We start from the raw sequence: 17,619 nt of genomic DNA, 5'->3' as shown, positions 1-17,619 counted from the left end.
GGCATTAGCATATAAAAGCTAAATAAATAAACCACCAAAAACTGGAATTGAGCGAAAAAGTAAAATACCTGGGAGATAAGTTGGGAGAAAAACAAAGCGCAACACCGTACAAGTTGTTTGTAGAATCTTACAAGTAATGACCTTAAAACAAGAGATGATTTGGAAAATGTGGAAAAGTAATTTGCGGTAACAATTAAAAATCATACAATGCCAAAACTCTATTTATAAAGAATGAAAGTGTGAGAGTTGACCATACCGATGGAAGCATTAATACCTAAATGTGGTATTTTTATGATATTTTTATTATTTTATTCAAATGAAATTTTTTCGGAGGATCTACGGAAGAGTTCAACACAGGGAAAAAACTTCCTTTCAGTTTTCGCCGAGCTTTCGACAGTTTTTATACTGTCATCTTCAGGGCATGTTTTATTATCATACAAAAACAACAAGTAAAAACATGAAAAAACAATTGGACAAAAATTGAAAATTGTATAGATCTTACTTTAACCTTAATGGGGAAATAAAAAGAAACATGGTGTCGTGGGCAGACTTTTACGAGGTAACCTTTTCTCAACTCCGTTTTCACTTGTACTTATATTTGTAATTTTTTTAATTATTAAGTTATTAAATTGTAAATAATGTTATGCTGAGAACCAAAAAACGTAATGTACTTCGGTGTAATTTTGACATGTTCCAACTGATATTGGCTAACATTTTATATCATTCAGATTATTGCAAAGAAGTATCTTACAGCAAATTTAGCGTACTTTCAAATGGTGTAATTGGATTTGTTGTAGTCTCAACATTTTTGAAGTTGTAAGCGTTTTTATGTGGTAAGGTAGTGAAAAGTTGCAAAAAACCTAAATTGACGAATATCTTAAAAATAGAGAACTTTCCGAAAAATGTCTCCTGGGCATTTTTTGCTCCAAATGAAGAGTAGAATCGATTCCCTGAGTTTCGTCAGAAGGAACTGGGACACCCTGTATATAGGATAAAGCGGTAGAGAAATAAAAACGAAAGTAAAAGAACACTCGCCTAAATCGAGCAAATTTTCGAAATTTAAGGACCATGTAAAAGAAACAAAACATAATTTCAATTCAAATTTAAATACAACAAAGGGAGAGAACTAGATTGGTTTGAGAAGTTTGAAATTAAAAAATGTAAAATTGAACATGGTGATAAATGCATTAATAATATAACAGATTTTGATCTACCTCCCAATTTAAATATGTACATAAATAATATTAAACGTCCAAATAATTAAATCAATTATTTTAGTTGTTATTATTTTTATAATAATTTAATAATAATAAGGTCATTCTAACTTTTTATATTTTATCTTTAATCACTAATTTATAATTAATTTATTACAGTGTTTACTATTATAATATTTATTTGTGTTATAATTCCCGCTTTTCGCACGTTCAAATTGAGCGCCATTGAAAAACCAGCTACTCGTTATCGGCGGGTTCCCTTTTGCAGTTCATGTCGATAGACGTGGTTGTAGAAATCCTTCAACCTGATGATGAGCTAAAAGGCTCGAAATCCGGACTGTTGCAAAACAACGTACTGTGAGTAGGAACTTTTTTTTTAAAGAAAAAAAGGGCTGAACACCACACTCACTCTATCATTCATATTTCTATTTATATATAGTATTTACGTCACCTATTCTATGAAGTAAGGTTGTTCATTACTGGATTCTTGAACCAGTATTTCTCTACTGATTAACTTCTATCTCTTTCTTATCTGGTCATTTCATATATTTGCCTTTGCTTACGTAGGGAAGAGATTTTATTTGTGTATCTTGTAAAATTTCAACGAGCTCTTCTCCCATACCATCGTACAATTTTTCATTCAAATTCAAGATTCCGTGGCAAATAATTGATTGATTGTCCTATATTTTGACGTTTGACATTTTGAATCAAAGAAAAACCACTTCCTTCACAACTGAAAACAAAAGCTTCACCAACAATAAAAAACATTCAAGAAGGTTTATACCTTAAAAAAAGTGGTTGGTTCTAGTAGCCAGACGCCACGTTTGCCAGAGTGAAGAACATGTTAACAACGAGATCAGGAAAGGGGGGTCAGGATTAGTTTGGATTAAGCTTAAGCCAACGATAGAGCTTAATTTCCCACAAATTCATCTTCTTGTACGTTAAGTTTGAAATTTGATTAAGTGTGTAGTAAATCAAAACAGTCAGACGCTGTATTTTCCCCTTGCTGAACAATTTTGTACTAAAGCGTAGTAATTAATTAAGACAATTATTATTCAAAAAGTATGGTTGTTATGTTGCCTGGGCGTTAGATTAACCATGATTACCAACGCCCGGGTTTCATAAAAACAACAATAATAATAAAAAGCAAAAAGTGAATTCTCAAGATTTAAGTTTCCAAGATGTGCCCTCGGATGAAAACGGGCTGTCAGTGACCTAATAAATAATTGTCGATGCAGATACTCTGTGTAATATTAAAATGAGGGGTCTGTAGGAGTCCTCCCCCTTCCCACGTCGCTCATATCGGATTATGACCCTGAATTCCTTTTGAGAGCACCTGCATATCGAACAATCGCGAACACGGTCTCTTAGAAAACGGCCGTGGATTTTCGCATGAAGATTCTCAAAAGTAGATGAAATTTCTTCTCACTGGGTATTATCGTTTTCAGCAAGGCGTAGATATTTCTCGACCGCTATGGCACACATGACATTTAGAACCTGACCGTCTGATTAAATATCGCCGGGATATTCAAAATTCGAAACTTAAGTACGAAACGGTTCAAATTACACGATATTCGATCTGGACTTTCTTACCGTCAAAATTTAGCTAATTGAGACGTCAAATCAGCCTGTCCTAAGTCAGTTTTAAATTAATTACTACAACGGTTCAAATCGAAACAACTAGATTAGACAAGCTTAAAAGTAATTCAGTAGTAAGTCCGGAACTTTCAAAACTGTGTGGGACAAAAAAGTCGGTTGCAATCAAGCCTACAATAGCGTCACGTTTCGTTCAACCTCAGACCAAGATATATCATGTTACTTGACGCAGATAAAAAACCCTTTGCGCGGAAGCCGAATACTTTATTATTTTTAGTATAAATAAGGATATTTTTGCATGAGAAGAAGGATATCACCGGGACGTTTTATCTTGTATCTCGACCACCGTGTTTTATGCAAGTGTTGAGCATAAAAAATAGATGTAATTATAGATTTTTCAGTATGATTAAAAGTGAAATTTTCATATCTTTGCTATTGCGTAAATGGCATTGGAAATGGAAAAAAATCCTTAGTGTTTTGATAGGACAGTTGTCTAGGTCAGGTAGTGCCGGCCGGCGGGATGAGCAAGACAAACGAGGATGGTCTCATTGCGTGCTGTATAAGGATGCCGGGCTCCCTGCCTGTTAGCAACGGAGCGGAGTACTAATGGTAGAACATGTACTCGTACCCGTCAGTAGCAGTCCGTCGGACCCCCACCCGCCGTTATTTATGGCGCCCGGGATCTAAATCATGTAAGGCTGGGCAGGCACCCCTGGCAAATGAACTTCACGAACGGTAAAAGAAAGGCCGACATCGAGACTAGGTGGATAGACTCGAACATGCCAACGATATATCCCCGGTCTACACACACATTTTTTCAGGAAGACACAGACAGAGAGTGACTAATCTAAAAACCAAATCCGCACATAAATATATTACTTATTACATTAATTATTTTGCAATATCTAGAATATAATATTCTAAAAGAAAACAGACGTCACAAATTGTTGAAGATTCCAGCACTTATACGTTTTTCAATAGTCTGGAGATCTTCCTCATTATGTTATTACACGATTTTCACTTTGGTTGTCTAGATAGACTAGCGTTTTTACTGTAAAATTTCTCGATGAACCCTCCACTTTGGGCGTTTCTAACACCTTCGTGTTCCTAGTCCCGCTTGGATCTTCATAATTGGAAACTTTTTTAGGATTTTTATTGTCAGAGGTCAGAGGCCAGGATATGCTGTTACTTCATATTCAGTTATATTATTCCGGCATCCTATCGTAATTTACAATCAATTAAGCAGAAACATCTAATACACTACGCAGACCTCGTATTCGATGTACAGGAAGAAACATCCAAGGGTGCTTCTCCCAATACATACCAGACCTAAATATTTATTTATAACTAACGATCGAATACCTAACAATAGTTCAATTTTTTAGACATAAATCTAGCAATGGATTCCAGTTTCAAAATAAGGATTCTTTTGCAGGTCAGTGGAAGGATGAACCTGCGAATCCACTAATCCTCGCGTGCCCAGTTTCGTTGGTTATGACTTGCAGGTGGTTTTCAGCATTCCGCAATCTTCAGTTATTAGTCTGTGCATTTTTTAATCGTCTCATTGACTTATGGCCGTATGGAGTTAACCTTATCATTGAATATGGGGAAATTCCGAAACGCGTCAGAATGACCAAAACAGCGAGACTAGGCTGACCAGGATCATACAAAACGATCTAACAATAAGAGTTTGTATATTAAGCCATTTAATCGATTGCATACTATTTATTTTACGTTAGTTTTATCATTTTGTTTGTGTAGCTTTTTTCTTATGAGTAAGTAAATTTGGTTATGTGATGAACATTTTTAATTTCTTTTGGCAATCTCTTCTTCTGCCACGTTTTCATCACTTTTTGATATAATGCAATGTCTATATAATTGCTTTAAACATGTCGCAAAAATTTTATTCTACCGAGAGAATTCTAGTATAAGTTTTTTTTACCAGCATTTTCGAGTCAATAGAAAAACAAAATCAAGCTTTCAAACCACACATTCCGTTGCTTTTCTGGTTGTAGTAATAATGAATTGTGCTTTGAAAATATTTCCAATAGGGTAAGCCATCGCAATCGTTTAAAAAAAAAGAGCAGTCACATAATGCGTTCGTTTTATGCGACTGGGTTTTGCACTCTTCGACATTTACAAGCCGATGCCTGCCAGCAGTAAAAACGAAAATGCGCATCTACCCCTAGGGTTTCGACGCATTTTGATGGGGAGGCCGGCCCAATTAGTCATTTTCTCATTAATGAAAGGGTAATGACGAGAAAAAGTTGGACGGCGACCGCGATGCACCGGATATGATTTACGCCCGCCGACCTCACCGCAATTTATCACCGGTCCCGAAGTATATCACCCAATTATCCCAGGACGTCAACCTTATATTTTATATTGTTTTATTTATTTTTACATCCTATCTGCTGGTTCGTTACATGTATTGGCAAGGCCGACCAGTTCCTTCGCCTTATCCACCGACCAACTATTCAATTGTTAATTTTTTTTGTAAACAACAAAATACACAGACTAAACGCTCAATTCATAAATGTCATTCAGTATTTGACCATATCTTACCTCTAGCTCCGCAGCTAATTCACGTCTTTGCTGCTACATGAAAAATCTGAAACAGAAAGAAGATGGTTGTTGTAATTATTTCTTTACCATAGCTATCACACAATCACACATAGTTTTAAAAGTTGTACATGATTATTTCTTCTTACGACGAAAAAAAAAAAAACTGCGATTTTCGTCGCCACCAGAAGCTGTTTAAAATTTGGCTTCATTAACAGCCAGCCAGTAGATTTGACAAATGCATTTGCCATAAAAATCCTCTACAATTACTTATTCGTTGCGATTTGGAACATGCAAGTATTATTTGGTCGCCTGGATAAAACAGTGGATCGCAATGATGAGCCCTGAAGAAGTTCTCAATAAAGATTGAAACGTTGGCAGGTTAAAGAAAATGTCGTACCAGACCGCATCTCACGATCTCCAAATAATCATACATGACAATGGTCAGCTCGCTCACAGTGAAAGACTGAATTTGGTCGGACTGGACTCTGGAAGAGAGAATTTTGGCTTCGGCCTTGTTCTTATGGTAGTTGATTAATAGGACTGATTCCCAGGAGGTTAATTGGGACACTAACTTCCCATCTTAACCCCACCTTGAATTTTCCCTCCTTTTTGCCATTTTTCAAATTTCGTGTAATCTATTTGATTCTCGGCGACAAATGAAATGGCCACGGAGAGATTTAGTGAAGGTATACATACAAGAATAAGAAAGGTTTATTTACAAATAAATATAAATATGTATAAAATTGTGATATATTAAATTCACTAGGTTTGTAGTCAGCTTGACCAATTAATATATTTCAATGATTTAAGGTTTTACTTGAGATAAAATTAGGAAAATTCAAAAGGTGGGGTTGAGATGGGAAGTTAGTGTCCGAGTGGATCAAGGTCACGATAGCTCAAGTGATAGAGCAGCAGCCGAAGATTATGGGTTCGAATCCAGCTCATTACACTGACTTTTTTATCTCAACTAAAAACCTTAACCACGAAACTAGTGAATTTAATATATCACAATTTTATACATATTTGTATTTATTTGTAAATAAACCGTTCTTATTCTTATGTTTACTAGCATTAAAAGAGTGGTTCATTGAGCCCAGTTTTTTATGCTTGATTTTTTCCTTTGGCACAAGGGTTATTGTTATCTGTTGCAATTATTATCTAGTGATTTATTATCTATTATTTCTAATTATTCAGAAATCGTGAGATGCGGTCTGGTGTGATGTAGGTTTCAGAAAAACATTTTCTTTATCGTACCAACGTTTCGATCATTATTGAGATCATCTTCAGGGCTCAAAGAGTTGGTCTTCTGTGTAATTGTCCCATTCTCCCGGGCACTCTGAATACGACACGCAAGAAAGGCAAAATTACACAGAAGACTTTGTACTTTTAGCCCTGAAGATGATCTCAATAATGATCGAAACGTTGGCACGATAAAGAAAATGTTTTTGTGAAACCTACATCACACCAGACCGCATCTCACGATTTCTGAATAATTATCGATTAAAGGTCACTAATCACCACACAATCTTTTTAATGTTAATTGTTTATATTCTGAATTTTTACCCATGTTTTCTGAACTCCTGACTGAGATTTGACCCGTTTGAATTTCAATAAAATAAATAAATAAATAATTATACATAAAAAAGACAATTGTGTTGTTTTAGTGTTATCTTCGAGACAAGCAGAAATAATTAATTCACAATACAGTAAAACACAATTATTAATGAACAATTGGCATTTGTATCACACAAATTCTAGTACAATAAAAATGAAATATTAAGATATAAACTAGCCTTTAGCAAGCTAAAACATTTACATACATTCGTACCATATTCTTGAATTTAATAAACATATGAAGAATTTCGTTTTTTTATTGTCACTTCATAGTGAACATTGGTTCGAAACATTTATATAATGCTGTCATAATTTAGATAATACATGATATAAGAGTACATTTATGCATGTCGCAAGAAATCATAAAACGGGCTGTTATTGGTAAATTAAACACTATTTTAGAAGTTAGAAGTTATTTCGTTGAGTTTGATACGTGGAGTGAACGAAGAGATACCTTGAGGTCTAATCGTTCCTGATCATCTTGATACCCTATTCTCCCTATTTATTGTGCGTTTTTTTGTAGTCAGAAGGGGCTTAACGAAACGATCACAAAGATGTCAGAAGGCTATCTACATGTTGAATACCTCTTTGGAGCTTTTTATATGCGCGGACGAACCGTTTTACGTGGCGAAGGGTGAAAGTAAATGTAGTTCGTCTGTTTTATCGTGTTATCAGTTGTAGTTGATTTGGTATGTATTTTGGTATTTTATTTACTGCATTTTTGACAGAATACCAACTTCTTTATTTATCATAGATTGACTTGAACAAATTTCCAAATGAAAATATGTATGGAATGTAAGCAATTAGACAATTGCGTTAGAGTAAATTTAAGTATGTTTTCCGTTTCGCCTTATTTGGGTTGTGTTAAATAATATGCGAAATAAACTAAATCATCAATAAATAAAATTCTTTCAATTAATTAATCTTTATGTAAGGTATTGGTTGAAATAAAAAAGCCAATGTCACGAACGGGATTCGAACCCACGACTTTCGACTAAATACGCCGCTGCTCTACCACTTGAGCTATCGTGATTTCGATCCCCTCGGACATCAACTTCCCATATCAACTCACATTTTTCCCCTTCTTTTTGCCATTTTTCAAATGTTGTGTAATCTATTCGATGCTGGGCGACAAATGGCCAACGGAAAGCTTTAGTGAAGATATACTTCATCATCGAAGTCACCATAGCTCATGGGGTAGAGTAGCGGCGTATTTAGCCGAAGGTCGTGGGTTCAAATCCCGCTCGTGACACTGACTTTTTTATCTCAGCCAATACCTTTCATAAATATTAATTAATTGAAATAAGTTAATTGGTCAATCGGACGACGAACTGTAATGGATCTATTATATTATTTATACATTTATCTCCAGTTTAATTGTACATATTTCAAATTCCTCAAATCAATCTAGTTCTCTCCCATTGTTGAAACTGTGTAACCCTTTTTTACTTAAATTTAAATTGTGTTTTATTTCATTTGGATGGTCCTTAAATTCCGAAAATTTGTTCGCTGTAGGCAAGTGTTCTTTACTCTCTTTTTAATTTCTGTGCTGATTTGTCCTGTCAATATCATAATCATTCCAATTAAGGTTGTAAACCGGGCTTTTCGACATGTTATAAGCCATGTCTTCGAAGTCTCAAGTGGTAGAGCAGCGGTGTATTTAGCCGAAGGTCGTGGCTTCGAATCCCGCTCGTGACACTGGCTTTTTTATTTCAAACAATACCTTACATAAAGATTAATTAATTGAAATCAGTCATTTGGTCAATCGGACCACGAAATCTAATGGATTTAACAAATAAAATGTTGGTGCGGGGTCAGTGTGTTGCCTTGTTTTCGCCAGAAAAGTGCTAAAATACATTACTGGTTTTGATGGGTATATTCCAAGGATTGTAACGAACGAAATGATATTTGGGCCAGTCCCGCAAAAAGACCACCTCGGACGTCCAACTTTGGAGGTGTGGGACAAAGAAGGAGCGACGGCTTTTATTTTAGCTTAGAACCGTGTTAAACCCGGCCGTGATTTACAGGCTGGAAAAGGATGGGATAAGGCCATACGTTAAGGGAGACGAGCCGGTTGCTGGGTAATAAAAAGGCAAGTACTATTGTTATAATCCTCGACTCGCAGTTGCCGGGAACGGCAGTTATTGCCGGCTCCTACTCCATTTATGAATATTAAATGTAATCGGATAAGCCTCGGTCCGTCCCCTGACACCCATGGCCCAACAGATTCACCGTATCGAAAAAATGACACGTTCCTTGTCCCGCGGAATCAAGCTTAGGGTTTGGGTTTCTGCTAAGCGAAACTCCGCGACTCCCTAGAGAAAAAATAACTCCCGCCTTTAAACAAAACGTTTGCATTTAAAATAAATTGTCGTTTGTAACTTACTTGACGAGCTTGTTTCAAGTTACCGATCATTTTGGATTCCCAAACCTTGTTTGGGCGCCATGTTCTACAGACCAAATACTAAAAACTACGAGAACCTTAGTAGGAATTAATTGCACACCGTGGTTTTCTTCTAATTTCATTCTCTCAACTCTTAAATAACGACACCTGTCTGAATTACACTTGGTTGAAAAATGAAAAAGATATTTTTTGGGTCTGTCTATTCTCGTTGTATTCCATCACACATTGAAGATGACCGAGAAGGTAAAACAAGAAGAAAGAATAGATAAATCCAGTAAAGTGATTAGAACAAAAACTTATGGAGAAATCCATTAACTGATTTGTAAAAAATGATATAGTAGACCTGTAAATGGTGCCTTAAACATACCTTGCTATATAATTATTGTAAATTTAATAATAAATTTTATGAAATGAAAGGGTTCCCATTGCGGTCTCCATCATTCCCACTTTCTGCTGAAATATTCATGGAACACTTTGAAAAAAAAAAAAATCTATTCAAATTAAATACCAAATTAATTGAGTCTGTCCTTTTTTTGGAAACGCTAAGTAGACAATATTTTAGTATACGGTCGGGAACCTTAGAGGATCTCAATGAATTCCTCCAATTAATTAATAATTTACAACCTAGTATGAATTTTACATTACAATTAATTAAGGTTTTTAGTTGAGATGAAAAAAAGTTAATGGCACGAGCGGGATTCGAACCCACGATCTTCGGCTAGATACGCCGCTGCTCTACCACTTGAGCTATCATGACCTCGATCCACTCGGACACTAACTTCCTATCTCAACCCCACCTTATGAATTTTCACTCCTTTTTGCCATTTTTCGGCATATCTAGCCAAAGATCGTGGGTTCGAATCCCGCTCGTGCCAATATCCTTTTTTCATCTCAACTAAAAACCTTAATTAATTGTAATGTATAAATTGGTCAAGCGGACCACGAAATTACTGAATATAAATTTTATATTGAAAATAAATAAAAATCGTTGTTTAAACTTTTTAGACATAAAACTGTCCATAGGTAAATAACCCAATAAAAATAGACATATAAAGAAAACCCACAACAACACACACCATGATACCAGCAGTTTCTTCTCATCCATGGATCCAAGAAGCTACTGGATTCATTTGGCTCAGACTATATGTCGAAACTCCCAACACCTGCTAATTATAAAAAAAAGAATTACAAACACCCTGCTAAAAACGATGGATATCAAGAAATATTTATTGATAGGTTGTTAGTAAAAAGAATAAAATTAAAAGCAATAAACACAGTCACCCCACTAAATGCAAATGATTAGGTTTCGTTCCTTGCCATATATTGGGGAACTATTCGAATAAGGAGGTAAAATTTTTAAAAGAGGTTTTACAGTAGCTTTTAGAGGTGTTCACTTAGCAACAATCTCTCAAAACCGAAAGACATGGCTTATAACTTGTCAAAAAGCGCGGTTTACAAACTTAATTGGAATGATTGCGATATTAATAGGACAAAGCAGCAGAGAAATTAAAACCAGAGTAAAGAATACTTGCCTACCGCGAACAAATTTCGGAATTTAAGGACCATCCAAATGAAACAAAACACAATTCAAGTTTAAATAAAACAGTGTTACACAGTTTTAACAATGGGAGAGAACTAGATTGATTTGAGAAATTTGAAATATGTACAATTAAACTGGAGATAAATGTATAAATAATATAATAGATCCATTACAGTTCGTGGTCCGATTGACCAATTAACATTTTTCAGTTAATTGATATTTATAAAAGGTATTGGCTGAGATAAAAAAGTCTATGTCACGAGCGGGATTCGAACCGTCGACCTTCAACTAAATACGCCGCTACTCTACCACTTGAGCTATCGTGACTTCGATCCGCTCGGACACCAACTTCCCACCTCAACCTCACCCCTCGAATTTTTCCTCCTTTTTACCATTTTTCAAATGTCGTGTAATCTATTTGATTCTCGGCGACAAATGAAATGGCCACGGAGAGGTTTCGTGAACATATACTTCAGTTTAATTATTAAATCCATTACTGTTCGTGGTTCGCTTGACCAATTAACATTTTTCTATTAATTAATATTTATGAAAGGTATTGGCTGAGATAAAATAAGTCAGTGTCACGAGTGGGATTCGAACCCACGACCTTCGTCTAAATACGCCGCTACTCTACCACTTGAGCTATGGTGACTTCGACGATGAAATTTATCTTCACTAAAGCTCTCCGTTGGCCATTTCATTTGTCGCCGAGAATCGAATAGATTACCCGAGATTTGAAAAATGGCAAAAAGAAGGGAAAAAAGGTGTGTTATGATGGGAAGTTGGTGTCCGAGTGGATCGAAGTCACGATAGCTCTAGTGGTAGAGTAGCGGCGTATCTAGCCGAAGGTCGTGGCTTCGCATCCCGCTCGTGATACTGACTTTTTTATCTCAGCCAATACCTTTTATAAATATTAATTAATTGAACAATATAATAGATTTTGATTTACTCCCAATTTTAAACTTGTACATAAATAATTTTCAACATACAAATTAATCCTATATTTAAAATAATTTTTCTTACTGTACATATTAGTTTTATACTTTGTTGTGATATAATACGCACGAAAACCAGCTGCTCTTTGGAACGCGCATTTGCAAGCCATTCGAGAGACGAGTTGTAACTTCTGACTGATGATGGGAATTTTTTATTCGTACTTGGGATAGCTGCTTAAAAAAGTAGAGTGATCAGTGTCAAACAGTTATACATACGAGTTTGGAGTTAAGATTAGTTAAATCGTAGCTTCCGCTCAGAACATGCCGATCTGTAGTCTCGCTCTAATTTGTCTATTTTTCACATACAAAACACTGACTTTTGGTCGAATAGCGAAACACTCCTGACAAGTAAAACTCGTGAGAAAGCTCAAGAGAATAGTATCAACGATCAAACGACCTCGCAGACAGTAAGCTAACACAGTTTTGAAATAAAGGGTGAATTCCTGGCCAATAGTCAAACACCGTACCAGCTAAAGACATATAATTCGAAAAGCACTGACAATTTTGCAGTCAGTATTATTGTTTTATTAATGTTTCCGAATGTCTTGTTCTGTCTAACTTCGCTAGTACCGAAAGGTGCGTTTATGGAAAATCACTGATCCTAACAAACCAGAGGGTATTGTAAGGGTTATTACAAATGGCAATTAATGCGAATTATTCTCTTTATACAATTATTTGTGTACTATACTCGTATAATCATACCAAAACCAAGTGCCGTTGTTTTAACAAGTTTTCTTACGACAACACTTTTGCCGGGGTTGTTAAACTTGTTTTCAGGGTTGGTGAGCCGAAAAAGGGGTTGGACCGGTTGTGTGGTTGCCCGGGGGTGATCCGTGGTTGCGCCCCGTCTGCTGAATTAACATAACGAACGACTGCTGATCCCCGGGTCGAGTATCTCACGTGCCTGCCCCCGACACAATGAATCCCATTACACGTAAACACATCGTCCGTTCTTTTTGGTCCGGCCGAGGGAAAAAACGTGGGAATGCTTTTAGGATTTCAGTTTCATCTAAATTACAAATCCTCGGTGATTTACTTCTCTTTCATCACGCACGATAAATAAAGTAACAAGTTGAAAAACAGTTCGATTTGTATTTTAATCGTTTCCACGCGTAATATTTTTTATTAATGGGAAGAATTTATTTATTAAAGTGTTTCGGTTTGGACACATGTCTGAATAGAAATGCTGAAAAAATCTAGAGGGTCAAACTGCATGACTGACCACCAAAACATAATGTATCTTTCAGAAGAATTTAATATTTTACTACACTCATTCCTTATTATTTTTCATTAAGATTATTTTTTATCAAAGTTACGTCATAGAACAAACGGTAAAGGTTTATATCGTTAAGTCATAATTGTAATTTATGGGTGATTATTTATGAACAGAAAACAATTAATCCAAGGCAAAGGTATTCGCAGTAAAAAGCAAAGTGTTATACGTTTATTAGTCATTAAACTAAATTAACGATTTGACTGATCTTTAAGGTTTTGAATCCACTCCTAAGTGATTTGGGAAAATTGTGATATGCTTATGTTGTTATCTGAGATGAAAATGTAAACAATCCGACCAACGTCGAAACAGAGAAAAATGCGAACAAGTTTGTTAAAAACGTAAATAAGAGAATATATTAAGGAGATAATTAAGGCAGGAATTTTCAATAGAGTTTGGCTTTCTTTTTTGGTCAGAGTGGTTTCAACATCCACGGGCAATTTTTCAAAGAGCTTAACGAGCTTTTTTCCGCTTCGCGAATCGACGGCACTTTTCAATTATTTCCTCAGACGACCTGGAAACCGAGTCGGAGATAAGGAACGAGTACAGTTTGTTTTGTCTGCTTAATGGGTTAAGTTTACCTGTTTATTGTATGCACATTAGCCGGTGGAAGATTCGACCGTTGAGTGCATTGCATTCTTGCTAATCTAAGCCACGGTGGCGACCCGCCTCATCCTGCATTTCTTATTCATTAATGAACGGCTGAATAATGGGCTTTTCCTGTACTGCAAAAGTGGCCGAGAAATGACCTCCCTGTATCTGTTTTTCGATTTTTTTCAGTGCCTTGCTCTTTTCTCCTATCTAACTTCACATAGGCCTCATTATTCTTAATCGGACCGGTGCTTTTTTTGCGAGGTTTGGTGAATAAACCAGTTTTTTCTATATGGAAGATGCTTTCTCTCCAAACCGGAGATGCCGGAGACTTACATTTAAATTATAACTTAAACTTTTCTGTTTTTATAATTTCCAACTTTTTAATATCATTCCTACGTGATATCGGTACAAACATTCTTCGGGAGACTGGACTAATTGACTTATGCACGAAACGACAGACTAGGAAAAAGTAGACCCGTGTTCAAAGCTTTCTAAAGATAATTAATCAGCCTGAAAAGACGATCTTGTACTGAAATGGATAAACACGTTTAATTAACTTAAGCAATTTTGGTCTCATCACCACGGTTTCTAATCAATAAGCCAAGCCGATTAGGATAAAAGGCCGGTTTATAATCATTAGTCGCTTGACACAGCTATAACTGATAAGGAGTTGTGTTCAGATTCGCAGGGGGAGGCTTTGAAATGTCAAAAGGATCAGTTTACACTTAAATCACAGTTAAAATGTAATTAATTTAAATCAGAATAGCAACAAATTGTTTATCGCTCTCCATTGTGACCGACTTCAAATAATGTTAATTAGCTCGTGTATCTCCCCCCCCCAACCGTAGAATACTAAAAGCAGTTTCCTTAATAAGCCCCGGTTTAACGAGTCACGCTAAAAGGATGAATTGCCATCAGGATGATCTTTTTATCCCGCCGAGTTGTTTACGAACAATAAATACCGGCGTGTTAACACAAATTAACTATTTGTTTAACCATTCTTATCAATTTTGAATTTCATAGCTTTTCAGACGAAAATCGTTCAGCCTCATTGGTCACAACTATTACTGGGCATTAATTTACCTAATACAACATTCTACAATTTATACCGTGCTAATTTTAAAGGCAGTGGACGTAACAGCCATTTATTTATTAATTACAACTACAATATGTATCATTTGGTAACTTTTTTGTTTCCTAGTCTTTTGAGAGTTGCTAAAAAGTTTTATGCACTGGATTCAAAAAGTATCGGCACAGTACATTTTTTCGTAATCTCAAAAAGTTAAGGAGTTAATTTATTATTGTTATATTTTTCAAGAACCGAATGCATGATCTTGGTATCGATAAGACATAGATATTTGAAGGTTGCTTCAAAGTTATATATATANGTGAGAGAGAGAAAGAGAGAGAGAGAGAGAGAGAGAGTGAGAGAGAGAGAGAGAGCGAGCAAACAAAATCATTTACAAGTTCACTGGTTTTCGGGGTCCGCTTGACCAATTAATATCTTTCAATTAATTAAGATTTTTAATTGAGATAAAAAAGTCAGTGACACCAGCGGGATTCGAACCAGGATCTTCGGCTATATACGCCGCTGCTCTACCACTTGAGGTATCGTGATTTCGATCCACTCGGCCACTAACTTCCCATCTCAAACCCAACCTTTTGAATTTTTAAAAATGGCAAAAAGGAGGGAAAATTCACAAGGTTGGGGTTGAGATGGGAAGTTAATGTCCGAGTGGATCGAAATCACGATAGCTCAAGTGGTAGAGGAGCGGCGTATCTAGCCGAAGATCGTGGGTTCGAATCCGCTCGTGACACTGACTTTTTTATTTCAATTAAATACCTTAATTAATTGAAAGATTACAAGGTTGAACACTGTTTAAACGACCATCACATTGGCAGATTTTCCATTTTATTTGCAATTCCCATGGTTTAACATCTAACTCTACATGAAAATGGATAAACTAATGAATCATCTGTCTAAATTTTTTTCTGACCAGTTCATATTCCTTTACAATGTCAAAAACCAGGAACATTGTTTGCCGTTGCAATCTCTAGGATTAAGTTTTGGAGTAAGTTGTAAATCGTATACGCGCATCAGCCCAGGACTGGCCCGAGTGTTCTCCCAGGGAGAAAAAAACCCACTTTTTCAAAATAGCATAGACTGGCCTAACTTTTATCAGAAACTGCAGGGATTCAAACGGAAAAAGCATAGTTCACTGTTTTAATTATAAATTAAAATAACTAACTTTATTTATTCAGGAGGGATTACCGTCCAACTACACCGTTTGGGTGTACATTACTTATTGCATATCTCAATTAAAATGTCATGGGCGATGCCGGGATTCGAACCCAGAACCCCCTAACCACCCGGCACCAATGTAAACCAAAAATTCGTTTATCATTCAACAAGATAACGATCGCAAACCCACCGCCGACAAAATGAATGAACGAAGCTACATAATTTTCAATGACAAAACCCATTCACAATCCTTTCAAATAGACGCCACTGAACATTTACTGTAATAGTTGAAAGTAAAACAAAATTTCTTCAAAAATGAACTTACAAATGATTTGTCACAAAAGTGGGGACAAATTGGATCTAATACCATAGAATTCGATGTGCTCGATAACACGAAAACAATCGATGATTGGGGCATAGAGGCGCTTTTAATTAATTATTAAAAAAATTTACCTACGAGAAAGTTTTCGTTTTTTTAAAATTTATTTTTATTATTTTATTATGACATTTTAACCGTGTCTTTCCTTATTTGTTTGCTAATTTACTTCCTTGAATAAACGATACTGTTTTCTCAAAAGTACTTGGTTTATTTATTTATTTTTTAATGTGCAATACAAAAGTTTGACTGTGTCATTACTTTTTACTCAATGCACATGCATTATTTTATTTTTAATTTTTCCTCTTCTTCTTCTTTTTATGAAATCTTGGTCATTTTGACGTGATAGAGGATTTATGTTAGCCCTAATTGAGGAGAGCCGAAGGATTAGAGTTTAGACACTTCGAAATCGGGATTGGACGAGATCTTTTACAAAAATTTGATTAGTGAGGTATCGATTAGTTGCATGGTAGAAGCATAGAGGAAAAGTTCGTACAAAAGGAACTGATTAGTACACATGGCAAATAGTACATCTGTGTACGTCAATTTACTTTTATGAAGCCCCAGTCGTCTTTGTAAAGTGTGCGGATTTAGGTTTACTGTCGACAAAGTACAGTAGGTAGATCTTTTAAAGACAAAAGTTACCAGGTTGTATCTTCTTTAATTGTTATGGGCTATGCAGGGTTATGCACCAGAATAGCATAGATAACCATCTTCAGAGTGAGGGCATATCAGCGATGTAGAATACAGCAGAGGGTGAGACCATACACTGTGCTTCCCCTTCATATGCAATGAAAGATCTTAGAAGATAAATCCATTAGAGTTCGTGGTCCGATTGATCAATTAACTTTTTTGAATTAATTAATATTTATTTTAGGTATTGGTCGAGATAAAAAAAGGAGGGAAAATTCGAAAGTTCGGTTGAGGTGGGAAGTTCCGAGTGGATCGAAGTCACGATAGCTCAAGTGGTACAGCAGCGGCGTATTAGCCGAAGGTCGTGGGTTCGAATCCCGCTCGTGACGCTGACTTTTTTTATGTCGACCAATACCTTAAATAAATATTAATTAATTAGAAAATAAAATTGAACTTATACAAAAAGCCACGTTTATCTTTAATAATTTGAGGTACAATAAGTTTGAACGACTGTTGCAAGAAGAACAACTTCAGAACTTCAGAGGAAAATTCTGATTTTCACTGATGTAACCA

At 35.8% G+C, this 17,619-nt stretch overlaps 1 protein-coding gene across 1 annotated transcript in view; it reads right to left on the bottom strand.

Moving 5' to 3' along the window:
- The window catches only part of LOC106667747 (extracellular serine/threonine protein kinase four-jointed), an 87,723-nt gene that overhangs the window by 17,140 nt on the left and 52,964 nt on the right, over positions 1–17,619 (bottom strand). The window contains exon 2 of the mRNA XM_014395886.2: positions 5,376–5,421. The gene's annotated coding sequence lies outside the window, so the exon portion shown is untranslated. The remainder of the gene's footprint in view (positions 1–5,375; positions 5,422–17,619) is intronic.

Source organism: Cimex lectularius, unplaced genomic scaffold (assembly GCF_000648675.2).
Source record: "Cimex lectularius strain Harlan isolate CLEC.00 unplaced genomic scaffold, Clec_2.1 scaffold200, whole genome shotgun sequence".
In the NCBI taxonomy this organism is placed as follows: domain Eukaryota; kingdom Metazoa; phylum Arthropoda; class Insecta; order Hemiptera; family Cimicidae; genus Cimex; species Cimex lectularius.
The sequence above is the reverse complement of the archived record's forward strand: the minus strand, read 5'-3'. Positions and strand labels throughout refer to the sequence as shown.